Source organism: Euphorbia lathyris, chromosome 2 (genome assembly GCF_963576675.1).
Source record: "Euphorbia lathyris chromosome 2, ddEupLath1.1, whole genome shotgun sequence".
Classification (NCBI taxonomy): Eukaryota; Viridiplantae; Streptophyta; class Magnoliopsida; order Malpighiales; family Euphorbiaceae; genus Euphorbia; species Euphorbia lathyris.
This window is the reverse complement of record NC_088911.1, coordinates 130,944,130-130,956,914: the sequence shown is the minus strand read 5'-3', so window position 1 is coordinate 130,956,914 and position 12,785 is coordinate 130,944,130. Positions and strand designations below refer to the sequence as shown.

Here is a 12,785-nt window from a genome sequence, read left to right as displayed (position 1 = left end):
TATTTCAAATAACCCAATTTCTTCCCTTTTTTAAAATTAATATTTTGGAGCTGCATGATTTCTAACTTGTAGGGGAAACAAAATAATTTGCTAGTGTTTAATTAGGCGGCCAAAACTATAACCTTGGACAGTGCGTGAGCTTTTGGCCCATTAAGTGAGGGAGTTTGTCTTTATTCAGTATCTCAAATCCCACATCGAGAACAAAGGGCAGGGAGAGTAGAAACATTTGCTATAAAAGCAGAAACCAAATAGTTTACAATTCATACCTTTCTCGGCCTTTTGGCTAAGATCAAGTGTAGTATCTGTTATTATCAGTTTAATATCTGATATGTGGGTTAATGGCCCACACGATATTAAATTAATTTTTCTAGAGGGAAGAGCCACCACAGTGGCTTGCCACTGGGTTCTTCACGTGGCACCTTTGCGTTGCACTATTGCATAGGTTTGGCTAGACCTGGCAATTGTCGTGTTTCGTGTTAGAATCGTGTTATCTCATATTTATGTTCCATATGGTTTTATATGTTATAAATGTTAGAAAAATGACTTTCGTGTCAATCGTGTCGTGTCAGTCGGGTTGGCTCTGTTTTCGTGTCAGAAATTGCCACCTCTAGGTTTGGCGCACCCCTCCAATCTGAGTTTTTAAATTTTTATTTGTTTAACTGTTTTTTGAAGTAAATTGGTAAAGCTTAATTCATTGGGTTAAACATTTCTACTGTAAACTATATCCTTCAAATTCAAGAGACAAACGTGACACTGTAAGTGTTATATGTGATTAATTAGTCCAAAAGAAAAACAAGATATAGAGAGAAATTATATGAAAGTAAGTGAAAACAATTGAAAGTGTAGGAAATACATTTAGGGGCGTTTGGTTTGGGGTTTCAGGAAAGGGGAGGTTTCATTTCCTTTGTTGGTGTTTGTTTTACTAATTCAATGATTCCCTTTTTAGTTTTGTGTTTACCCCTAACTCCTCTAACCCATTTCCCACTTCTTCTAAGGTTTTATTTTCCCTTTCCCCTCTCTTTTTAATTTAAACTTCTACACTCCTTATAAAATTATACTTTACTCCCTATTTTATTTTTTTATTTTTATTTGGTCTCTATATTTTTTATTTTTACATTTCTTTATGTTTGGATTAATTTCATTTTCGTTATATATTTTTTTACTCAAAAAAATATTTTTGACTAAATTTTACTTTTTTTTGACTAAATTTTACTTTTTTTTTTATTTTTGTTTGATCCTTATATTTATTTATTTATATTTTTTTTATCACTAGATTAATTTCACTTTTGATCCTTATACTTATTTATTTTTACCTTTTTATCCTGAAAAATAATTTTGATTTGTATGAACTTTGTTAAGTTTAAATTTTAACTTTTATGAACTTTATATTATTATCAATAAGGGTAGCAAGTAAGTGACGTTTTGGATTGTTTGAGATTATATATAAAGTTATTTCACGTTTTATGGAAACTATAGTAAAAGAGTTGATTTTTTTTTATTATATATGAAGTAAAAAAAAACCAGTTTCGATTTTCTATTTGAACCAAACATCCACAAGGGGAATGAAGTGGAATTGCATTCCTTTTCCTAAGCATATCCAAACACATAGGGATGAATGCTTATTCATTTCCTTTACTTTAGTTTCACTTTCTTGATTCCTTTTCCCTTACCCATTGTGAACCAAACGCCCCCTTAGACTTTTCGTTAGAAAAGAAATCTGGAAACAAAGAATCTAAGACCTGTATAAACTGTTTCCTTAAAATAAATTTCGTCAATATTGACAACAGTCTCTCAAGATACAACATAATAGCTATGTAATGACCCGGTCTGAAGAGGGTGGCGCCGGGAAGGCCTGAGCAAAGAGCGGCCCCAAGGGATGACGATGGGGGCAGGAATGAACTGAATCCCACATCGGAAATGGAGAGGGAGTGATTGAGGCTTATTAGTAAGATGTGAATCTAATACATGCAGACGCGTTTTAAAGCCGTGAGACCTAATGTGTTGGATTTGGGCCAGAACGGACAATATCTACATGGTATTGGAATAGGGTGTTACAAGGTAGCTGAAATTTAACCGTGGGAAGTTCTTTATCACCATAACAAGAAGTAAGAACAGTACAAAGAGATGAGCATGACTTTTTGAGAGGGAAAAATTCGGACAAAAAGCGAAAATAATTTCGGCATTGAAAATGAATTCTTTTTCAACTGTTCGAATTGAAATAAATAAACACGAACACTTGTGACTATTCAGAACATAAGTATGCAATATGTTTACGGTTCGATAAAAGTAGGCAAATCCAACAAAGCACCTATTTTTACTAAGAGAATAGATTGATATAATACGTTTACGACACACCAACCTATTTTGTATTCCTACTTTACAATTGTGATCAACACTATAATTTATCATTTTTCATGTAATTCGGTTAGACGTTATTCAATAAAATTTATTACATTACCATTTAATGAATTCGAGTGGAAATAACACCTAAGATTGTGTTCTTTGAAGAAATTCAAGCAATTAAGAAGTTTATGATTTATTTATTAAAAAAGAGATGCAAAATACAGTTGGGATACTGCTATTTATACTAGCAATCTACTAATGAAGGAACTTCTCTAATTGTTTTTCCTGCCAAAATTAGAGAACTTATTGTAGGCATCGGGTGTTCCTAACGCCTCTATTGAGATTGCGCCATGTGACACCACATGGTGCAATCCCAGTCAGAGGTGTTGGGAACACTTAGTGCCCCCAATAAAGTCCTCCGAAATTCGACTAGCCAAGTCCATTCATATCAATTCATGTGCACAATGCCATGTCATCAATCTATCGCAGTATGCTGCAATATTGATCAGTGATCGAATCTGAAAACTATTACAAATGTAGGTATAAGTGAAGACGAAAGTATATGAAAATATATGAAATATAGTGAAATGTACATGTATTCTAACAATCTTTGGATTTTTGATGAAATCCGTGTATGTAAAAGAAGGAAGAGAGAGAGAGTTTAAGAAACTTGTTGAGAATGATCAAAATTTAGAGGTAAATGGTAAAATAGATGAAAATTGAGACATGAATCATGTTATAACTTGTCGGTAAGAGATTATGTGACGTGTATATTTAATAAAAAAACGTGTTACACCTATTAGAAAATACATTAAAATAAAATTAAAATCTAAATATTTTGTCAAAATTAGATACGTTTCTTCTCTAAAAATCTATTCTCAAATCAAAAAAAAAAAAAAACATAAAATCATTTCTTTCAACCAACCAATTGCATCTTAGGCAGAAAATGAAAATAAAATATATGTATTTTTTGACGATATCTGAAACTGATCAAATTTATCAATGTTAGAAATCCCAATTGTACAATTTATGACGTTAAATGTAAAATTGATTTTTCCACAACAACATTAACAAAAATTGTGTAACTTGTTTCAGATGAAACTGATTAAGCAGAGAGCCTTGGTTACATGAATCTAAAGATGAAAACATTGACTTCTCCAGTATTTAACTTCCACCATGTCAAAGATTATTGATCATAGTAATTTCCCCGTGTGTGTCTCAGTATAGTTGACACATGACTGGTGATATGCCATCAAAATTCGTTCTTCCGTTGCAATAAATCTCAATAGATTTCGTACGACAAAAGGTAATTCGAGAACTTATTCCTCTATTCAGATTTTTTTTAATGATCCCTTCGTTACATGCATGATAAAAAAAAGTTATTCATATATTTACCGTACTTATATTTTATAAAATAAAATAAATAAATATTGAAAATGATTTGATTTTTTCAGTTTGGAATTTAGGTCGAATTAATAAAATTGGGTGCAATGCCATTTGATTTTTCTATATTAAATTCGGTTTAATTTCCCATAATTTGTGTCTAGTTTTATTAAATAAGGTTAAAACCTGAATTGACAGGCAATAATTTATAAATTTTGTGGGGGTGAGTTCATATAATTAAAAATAAAGAAAGATTAGAAAGCTGAATTATGGACCAATTATTGACTTATATATAATACAACTCGGCATCAATTAAGTGAAAAAGAGTTTGGAGAATTATAAATTTATTATTTCATTCACAATGTTTTTAAATAACGTTAGTTTTAACTCTACCTAATAGAAAATTTAACGGGTTAATTTGACTGTTATTTCACTACTATATTGGACATTCTAAATTAATTTATTGATAAATTGAAATATTTTCATCTATTTTGAACAAGTTTTTTTAAACTATGCTAATAGCGTATAAATGATTTATATAAACGGATTCAATCACAAACATAGTAGATCCGGATTATCGGGTTATCTTTTGTAGCGCATATATCCGCAAATGTGATTGAGCAACGGAAGATAGGATCACCATGATCTTGTATTACCGATGACGTTCAACAACACTGATGAACATGAGAAGAAACAATTAATTCATGAACTAGATGCATCGAAAAGAGAGAAAGAGAGGGAGGAGCACACACTTCGAGGGAGAAGGAGGCTAGGTTAATTCCATATTCTTTTATGATCTTATGATACTAAGATCATAACCTTATCCTTATATATAGGTGGTAATTAGGGTGGAATCTTAACCACTCCTTATAATGATCCATCTCAGTCCATTGATGGACGGACCTTAATATTCGGTCCATTGCAGTATATAATTCTAACATCTACCATTCGCAGGTAATGGAACTCATCCCAACAAAACTCAACAAATGTGAACTATTTCATGGCATTTTAATCGCCATTTTTTTCAACTTACAATCTCGTTTTTCACCTCCAATTTGCACCTTCAAATATTGGATTAGTGAATAATGAAAATAGGAAGCACCAGAGTTAATGGGAGTTGTAATCCTTGCTCTCCAAGTTTTCAAACTTTATAAATTGAGCAGAAATCTTCGTTTGCATACCCAATAAAACTCAATAAAATTCAGCAACATATCCAACTTCTAGACAAATTGTAATTGCCTTCCAGCTCTTTTTTTTAGCCAATTTCGGTTTCTAAATATTCTCCGGCAATCAATCTCAAAACTCCAATTTTTTGTTTCCCAAATTTCATTCCAAATATAAGCTTTTAATTCCCCAAAAATCCACTAAAAAATAAGTGTTCGAGCTCTCATAAATCTATTTTGACTAATCATTTTTCAACATTTTTTTCCTGCCATTTCGAGTTCATTAATTCCGACACTCTTTGTTCCCTTTGAATCCCCAACATACGGACTTCACTCGAAATTTTGCCCGAAACCCGATTTTATTAACAATTTTTGACCCCCAAGACACCTTCAAGTGCATCACTTTCCAACATTAATTCGACCCCTTCATAGCCCTAGAAACCATCATTTTGCTAGCTTGTGGTCGCGACATCGACAACCGTCAAGTCCCGCAAGTTCATTAATGTCAAGTTTTTTTTTTTAATTTTATGACCTAGTACATATAATCGTTATTATTTTCTTGTACTTACAATTTCCATTCCTCCGTGAGATTTATTTTGTAATTTCCTACTTTCCTTCTCGGATTAAAAAAAAAGTGTTACAAAAATCAATAAAAAGAGAAAAATTAAAAAATCTTTTCCAATGATTTTTTTATTTTTGTTTTCCTTGGTAGTCATTTATGAGTTAGTTAAACTTTTTATAAGTGGAACTAGAAATCTAAGAAAGATTGTTTCAGTCATTGAGTCATTCATCAATCGTTTCGTTTTTTAGAAGTTAAGTTTTTAAACACAACTAGTTTTTGACCCGTGCGATGTACAGATTCATCTTAATATATAAATATTAACAAAAATATAATTTAATAATTACAATTAATGATATAAAGGTGCTATATAAATTAAATATTATTATTTTATTTTCACATTTAATTTAAATAATCTTTTTATAGATAAATATAATATTATAATTAAAATTAATATATTATATTTTTTATCAAATTTTTTATCAGTAAAAAAGGAGGAAGTGACACCTTAACTCATTCGTTACTGTTTTATATTATATGTAGATATAGATATGTGGAGAATTAGAGAGATTTTAGAGATTAATATAAATTTTGTAGAACTCTTAGATATATTACGGATAAAATAATCTTTTTATAGACAAATATAATAATATAATTAAAATTAATATATTATATTATATTTTTTATCAGTACAAAAGGAGGAAGTTACACCTCAGCTCAATCGTTACTGTTTTATATTATATATAGATTACATTCTTCAAAATATTAAAATCATTTTGCAATTAACTTTCCTGGCACACACACCATATCCAACGCGTCAGAGTTGAAATTATGATATTATGAAAATATCGGTAATAAAATGAATCCAAATTTTTGCATTTTTAATGATATATGTAAATAAATATTTGTATTTTTTTAATAATATCTGAAATTGATTCAACGTGAAACTCTCAATTATATTATTGATACTATTAAAGGTAAAAAAACTACTCATCCATGATGTTAAAAATATTTTTATACTTTATCCCCTTTCCTTCGGACCTTATAGAATGTTAAGATTGCGGTAAAATTAGTACATAGGATGAACAAAATTGTCAAAATTTGAATAATAATTACAATGAATTTCATTTTAAAGCAACTTCTCACTATTTTTATTTGATATTTCAAAGAACCCAATTTTTTCCCTTTTTTAAAATTAATATTTTGGAGCTGCATGATTTCTAACTTGTAGGGGAAACAAAATAATTTGCTAGTGTTTAATTAGGCGGCCAAAACTATAACCTTGGACAGTGCGTGAGCTTTTGGCCCATCAAGTGATGGAGTTTGTCTTTATTCATTATCTCAAAGTCCCACATCGAGAGAAAAGGGAAAGAAGAGCTGAAACGTTTGATATAAAATGAGAAACCAAATGCTGAACAAATCATACCTTTCTCGGCCTTTTGGCTAAGATCAAGTGTAGTATCTGTTCTTATCAGTTTAATATCTGATATGTGGGTCAATGGTCCACACGATATTAAATTAATTTTTCTAGGGGGAAGAGCCACCACAGTGGCTTGCCACTGGGTTCTTCACGTGTCACCTTTGCGTTGCACCATTGCATCGGTTTGGCGCACCCCTCCAATCTGAGTGTTAAATTTTTATCTGTTAAACTTATTTTATCAATGCTATTTTATATTTTCATATGTACTGAATACCCTTTTTCTTCTAATTTTCTGGTAGGAAATAAAACCAATAATAAAAGTAATTTTAATAATTCAATTATCCTTTTTATTACTGCTGAAAAAAATCTAAAACAATATAGAAAAAGAACGGACATTAGAAAAAAGAAGGGTTAATTACAAAAATATGTCCCTATTTATATATTTAACCCATTTATATAAATAAACCCATTTATTCAATCTACTACCTATTTAGATTGATTTTGTGTGACTTTTCCATAATACGCTCAATATTTACGCACAACTGTCTTCCTCCCATCTGACTTCGCAGAGGTTAGCATATGCGAATCCTGCAAAGCTAAATATACGAACCCTGCGAAGCTAATGTTTGGTTTAGTTAGCATATGCGATGTCTGCGAAGCTAATGTTTGGTTTAGTTGATGATTTTAGTTAGTATATGCGTAATCTGGATGTGTTTTTAACAAAATTCGCTAAATGGTATATAACAAAAAAATAGCAAATAACGGGTTCTAACATTATTTAACAAAAAAAAAATCAGAATATAAATGAATACATCAACAATAATTCAGTGAGATTTATAAAATTAGGCATTTTCTCTGCGTTTCCCAATCTTCCGCCTCACGGAACGAGGTTGCCGTTCGCTCTAAAATCGCCATCTTTCTTCCATTTTCTCTGCTGGTCGCCTTTTTCCTCGTCTTTTCTCACTGTTCACCTTCTTCTACCGTCTGTTCGCATTCTTCCTCTTCTTTGCTCTCACTGTTCACATTCTTCTATTGTCGCTCACCTTCTCTCACCGTCGTTCGCTCTAAAATCGCCTCTCGTTTTTCTCTCACTGGAGTAGGAGTTGCTGGAGAACGCCGTCAAACAACAACGGATTTTGCAGGTTAGATCCCTGTGGAAGGAGGATGAGCCATTTTGGATGAAGAGGAAACCGTAAGGAAGAGGAAGAGAAAGATGAATGATTGGGGGTATTATGGGAAAGTTATACAAAAACAGATATGTAGTAGGTTGAGTAAATGAGTTAAATGTGTAAATGGACTTCCCATTTGATCCATTTTTGTAATTAACCCAAAAAAGCCTAATACACAAATCTGTCCAAATGTTGCAACTGCACCCTCCAACTTTCAATTGTAACAACTTATCTCTTAAACTTGTCCAATTGTAAAACATAACCCTTAAACTTGTCCAATTGTAAAACATAACCCTTAAACTTCCAATTGTCTTAACTTAATTCTAAACCTTCCAAGATTTAATTGAATTATCTTTAAGACATTTGTGTGTAATGTTGGATTTTTCAAGATCTGAACTTTTCGAATTTTAAGTCAGCTTTCAAAAATATTAGAAGTATGTTGTTACTCAGTTTATTACCTAAGTGTTTTAGTGTTAATGTATACCGAGTATGTTTTACTTCTTAATTTGTTTGTTCAATTTTATCGACTATATTGAGAAAATAGTACTTGGCATAGATTAAACAAGAAAATAACGCAAACACATATATGAAGGTTTCTATGCTAAGTTCTAAACATTTACTAGACTATATCTAGTTCTTCTTCTTCTTCCGAGCTTGGTGGTCAGCTTTAGCTATTCCTTTGCCTTTGTCTTTACTTCCTGAGGCATTTCCTGCAAGCTGAGTTCCTCTTTGACTTGTCTCCCCCGTTTTGCCATCATCGGGTTTATAAATGAATGTGTCAGTGCGAGCATAAGCGGAGAGGTGAGTTGAGTAACGCTGGAGCCTCGTAGTACTTTCTCGCAAGCCATCAATTATAGGAACACTGTCATCTTGGATATGGCGAGGAACCCGACGAGAACTGCTAATCATGTTGAGCATGCATTCATGAGATTTGCTAAGCCATGTGAGTGAGCTGGTGAGCTGACCAAAAGATTGGTGGTACATCTTGAGCAAGGCAGAGTCATAAAATATGCGATGGGCATTGTTGATTCTCATTTCCTTCATAATCGCCTGGGAAAAGCTCAAGAGTTCACTGTTGGAGACTGGATCAACATCCATCTGTGCTTTGTTGAGGTTGAGTAGGCTGACGGCTTCACTCAGTTGGTCAATTGTACACTGAGAGGAGGAAGATACTAAGTCACGCGTACTGGTCAACTCAGCATTAAGCTTGGTAAAGCATTCTTGAAGTTCAACAGAGGTGGCAAACTCAACATTGCTAGGTGCACTTGATTTGGTTAGGTCTGCACTTAACTTAGCAAAATATCCTTGAAGGTCAGCAGAAGTGGCATACCCTGGATTGACTTCTGATGGTTGTTGAATTTTACCTTCAAGCGAATTCAGATGGTTCACCATTGTGAGAACCAATTCAGTCAGCTTTGTGATTTGGTCTTGCCGCGGTTGCTGAGTTTGAATGGTGGTCATAATACTTACTAGATCCTTGAGTCCTTTTATTTCATTGAGAAGCTGAGTGATTCTGGGTAGTTGAGAGGACTCAGTATCAGAAGATCTAGCAGCATCAGCTTGAGGAGGGTTCAATTCTTGAAGCAAGGACTGAGCAAAGGCAATGATGCGTCGGCCTGACTCAGTGGCATTCAAGTAGGTAAATTGAGCCGCATTAGTCTCAAAGGATGGAATTGAGCTTGATGGTGGAGGAGTTTGCTCTTTGCCAGAATGATCACCTTGATTGATGACTGGACTTTGGTGCAGATTACCTTCAGGAACTGAGTTGTCAACATGCTGAGTTGGAGGTGGAGTCTGGTTAGTCATGTTGACTTGCTCATCCTGAGTGGGTGAAGTTGAGGCAGTATTTGTTCCTTTTTGAACAGTTGGATTTGGATCTTCAAGGGTTTTGGCTTGTTCCTCATCCTGAGTAACAGAGGCTTGTTTTTCCTTTGAGGGAAACTCATGGGCGTTTGCAAAGTATGTGAACTGTAGCTCAGACATGCCAGTGAATTGTTCTGGAAGAGGAGAATCTGCAAGAAGATCAATGACTTGAGTTTTATGGGCTTTCTTCTTAAGCCGCTTGATCATTTGTTCCTTGAGAGGAGAAGGGTCAGCATCAATGTTTTCCTCATCAGTATCAACTGTCTCCTCTACCATGGTTGGGTGCTCATGCTGCTCAGCATGATCCTCAACAGCAACGTTTTCTTCTTCCTCATCTCTTTGCTCCATACCACCCTGAGGTTGCTCAATATCAGCATGTTCTTCATGCTCAGTATGGACATTTTCCTCAATATGAGTTTATTTCTCAGCTTCCGTTTCTAGGTCAGTTCCATGACCTTTGAACGATACAACCCAATCTAGGGGATCAGCTTCAACTGTTTTGAAGGAATTAACCTTCTTCCTTTTCATCAAGGGGGATTCTGGAGTATCCTCTTCTTCATCCTCAGGCTCTTCTAGCCTTTTTCTCTTCTCTGCCGACTCAGCTTTTTCCTTAGCTTTGTCAGCTTTAACCTTTTCTTGAGACACTAGTCTCACTTTCTTTGGGACAGCATGTATGTCTTTGGCGCATGTTTCAATGGCCTTTCTCTTCTTCGTCTTCTTTTCCTTAGGTGACTCAGCAGGAACCTCCACTTCTTTCTCAGGCTCATTTTCAGGCTCAATGTCTAGCTCTGCTTCATCATCAACAACTTCTTCATATCCCTTCAACGGTTGATTGTACAACAGTCCCACCAGCAGAGCTGCTGTGATCTCATTTCCCAAAGTGTCAATTTCATTGATTGTCTCAATCTGTTTGTCCTCAATGATCTTGGTGATCAAAGAACCCAGCCTGAGCTTCTTTCCACTGCGTTGAAGAGCCCCAACCAGAAAGACGGGCATGTTGAGTGGAGTGTAGGTCAACATATGCCATATGAAGCACTGTTCAAAATTGGAGGCAGATGAGGCTGAGTTGAGTTTGGGGAAGATGAAGTTGGTCAGCATGTAGTGAGCCATCTTCTGGTCTTGCCCCATACACGTGCTGGGTATTTCCCCTTTATGATCTTTGGGTTTGCAGAACCCCTTGATCTTGTCAAGTTTTTCCTTAGGTACTTTCTCTTTTGTTGTCCTAAATTCTATTCCTTCGTCTGGTAAATCAAGCAAAGTAGCTAGATAGGCAGGGGTTATGGTGATTTTCTGACCTTTGACTGTAGTCTCCAAGTAGTCAGGATCATCCTCATCAACAAGCATGTTAGAGTAAAATTCTCTGACCAGCCTGGGGTACGTTTTTCCGGCGAGTGAGAAGAGACCGGTCCATTTGTTCTTCTCGATCCAGTTACAGAACGGTTTCTCTGAAGTGACGAAACCTGGAGAGAACCATCTACATTTCAATACTTCCAAGTTATTGACCTTTTTATGGACTTTGATCATATTCCTTTCGATTTGCCTCGAAGAGCCAGCGGGGTCAGCTTGAGTGGGTTTGCCAGAGGTTTGGCCAGGCTTAGTGGTGAGGTTAGGGATTTCGTTCTTGCCGGAAGCCATTGTTATCGAGGAAGGTTTTTAAGATTTAGGGTGAGAGGAGAATTCGATTTCAGAAGATCGTAGGCGTAAAGAGTAATGAGTGGGGATCCTTCCACTACTTATAGAGTTTTTAGTCATTAATGAACTAGCCGTTTTTATCTTGGGACTTTAATCGACAAAGATTCTGCCATTTATGACAGGTTCGGCGCATGGGTATTCATCATTACTTGCGTTTTCCTAGGTATGATTTGTTACACGTGTCATTGCTTATCGGTGCAAGTGGGCATTTACTCAGTTTGCCAGAATATGAATCATTTATGATACTGAGTATTTAATTCTACGGAGATGGATTTCCTATCTCTTAGTGACTCAACATATGTTCATCACACAACATGTACATTCACTCAGCATAAGGTGATTACTCAATATGTCTATCTACTCAGCACAGAATATTTACTCAGCATTTGTATCTACTCAGCATAGACTATTAAGCTCAATGTGCAGTAGTTACTAGATTGTTATCAGTCAGCATGACAATCACTCAACATTTATTCAAATACTTAGAATTATTGAAGAGGATTAGACATACCGATGGCTTCCCTTAGTATGTTAAATTGTTCACGAGCCAAAGGCTTGGTGAAGATATCTGCGAGCTGTTCATTTGTTGGTACATAAGTCAGCTTGATCTCACCCTTTAGTACGTGATCTCTGATGAAGTGATGCCTTATGCTGACATGCTTCATTCTGCTGTGTTGAATAGGATTCTTGGATAGATCAATGGCACTTTTGTTGTCACATTTGATCTTTATTGTCTCAGTTCTTACTCCATAATCCTCAAGCTGTTGTTTTATCCATAGGACTTGAGCTACACAGCTTCCAGCAGCAACGTACTCAGCTTCAGTTGTAGACAGAGCAACTGATGACTGCTTCTTGCTGAACCATGATACTAGACAGCTTCCAAGGAAATGGCATCCTCCTGATGTACTCTTACGCTCTAGCTTATCCCGTCCATAGTCAGCATCAGTGTATCCTATGAGTGTGAAATCATTTGAGGCTGGATACCATAAACCTGCATCAACTGAGCTCTACAAATATCTAAAAATTCTTTTTACAGCAATTAAGTGAGATTCCCTCGGGCCAGCTTGATATCTTGCACAATAACATACTGAGTACTGTATATCAGGTCTACTAGCAGTGAGATAAATTAAGGAGCCTATCATACCTCGATAAATTTTACTATCTATTGACTTACTTTTCTCATCTTTGCATAG

General features: G+C 34.8%; 2 non-coding genes across 2 annotated transcripts; both read left to right on the top strand.

Moving 5' to 3' along the window:
- Nucleotides 1–262: 262 nt before the first annotated feature.
- Nucleotides 263–459, top strand: LOC136221149 (U2 spliceosomal RNA). Its single transcript, XR_010684935.1, has one exon. It is a non-coding gene; the product is annotated as a U2 spliceosomal RNA (small nuclear RNA).
- A 6,411-nt stretch (nucleotides 460–6,870) lies between these two features.
- On the top strand, nucleotides 6,871–7,066 carry LOC136221114 (U2 spliceosomal RNA). Its single transcript, XR_010684902.1, has one exon. It is a non-coding gene; the product is annotated as a U2 spliceosomal RNA (small nuclear RNA).
- Nucleotides 7,067–12,785: the final 5,719 nt, after the last annotated feature.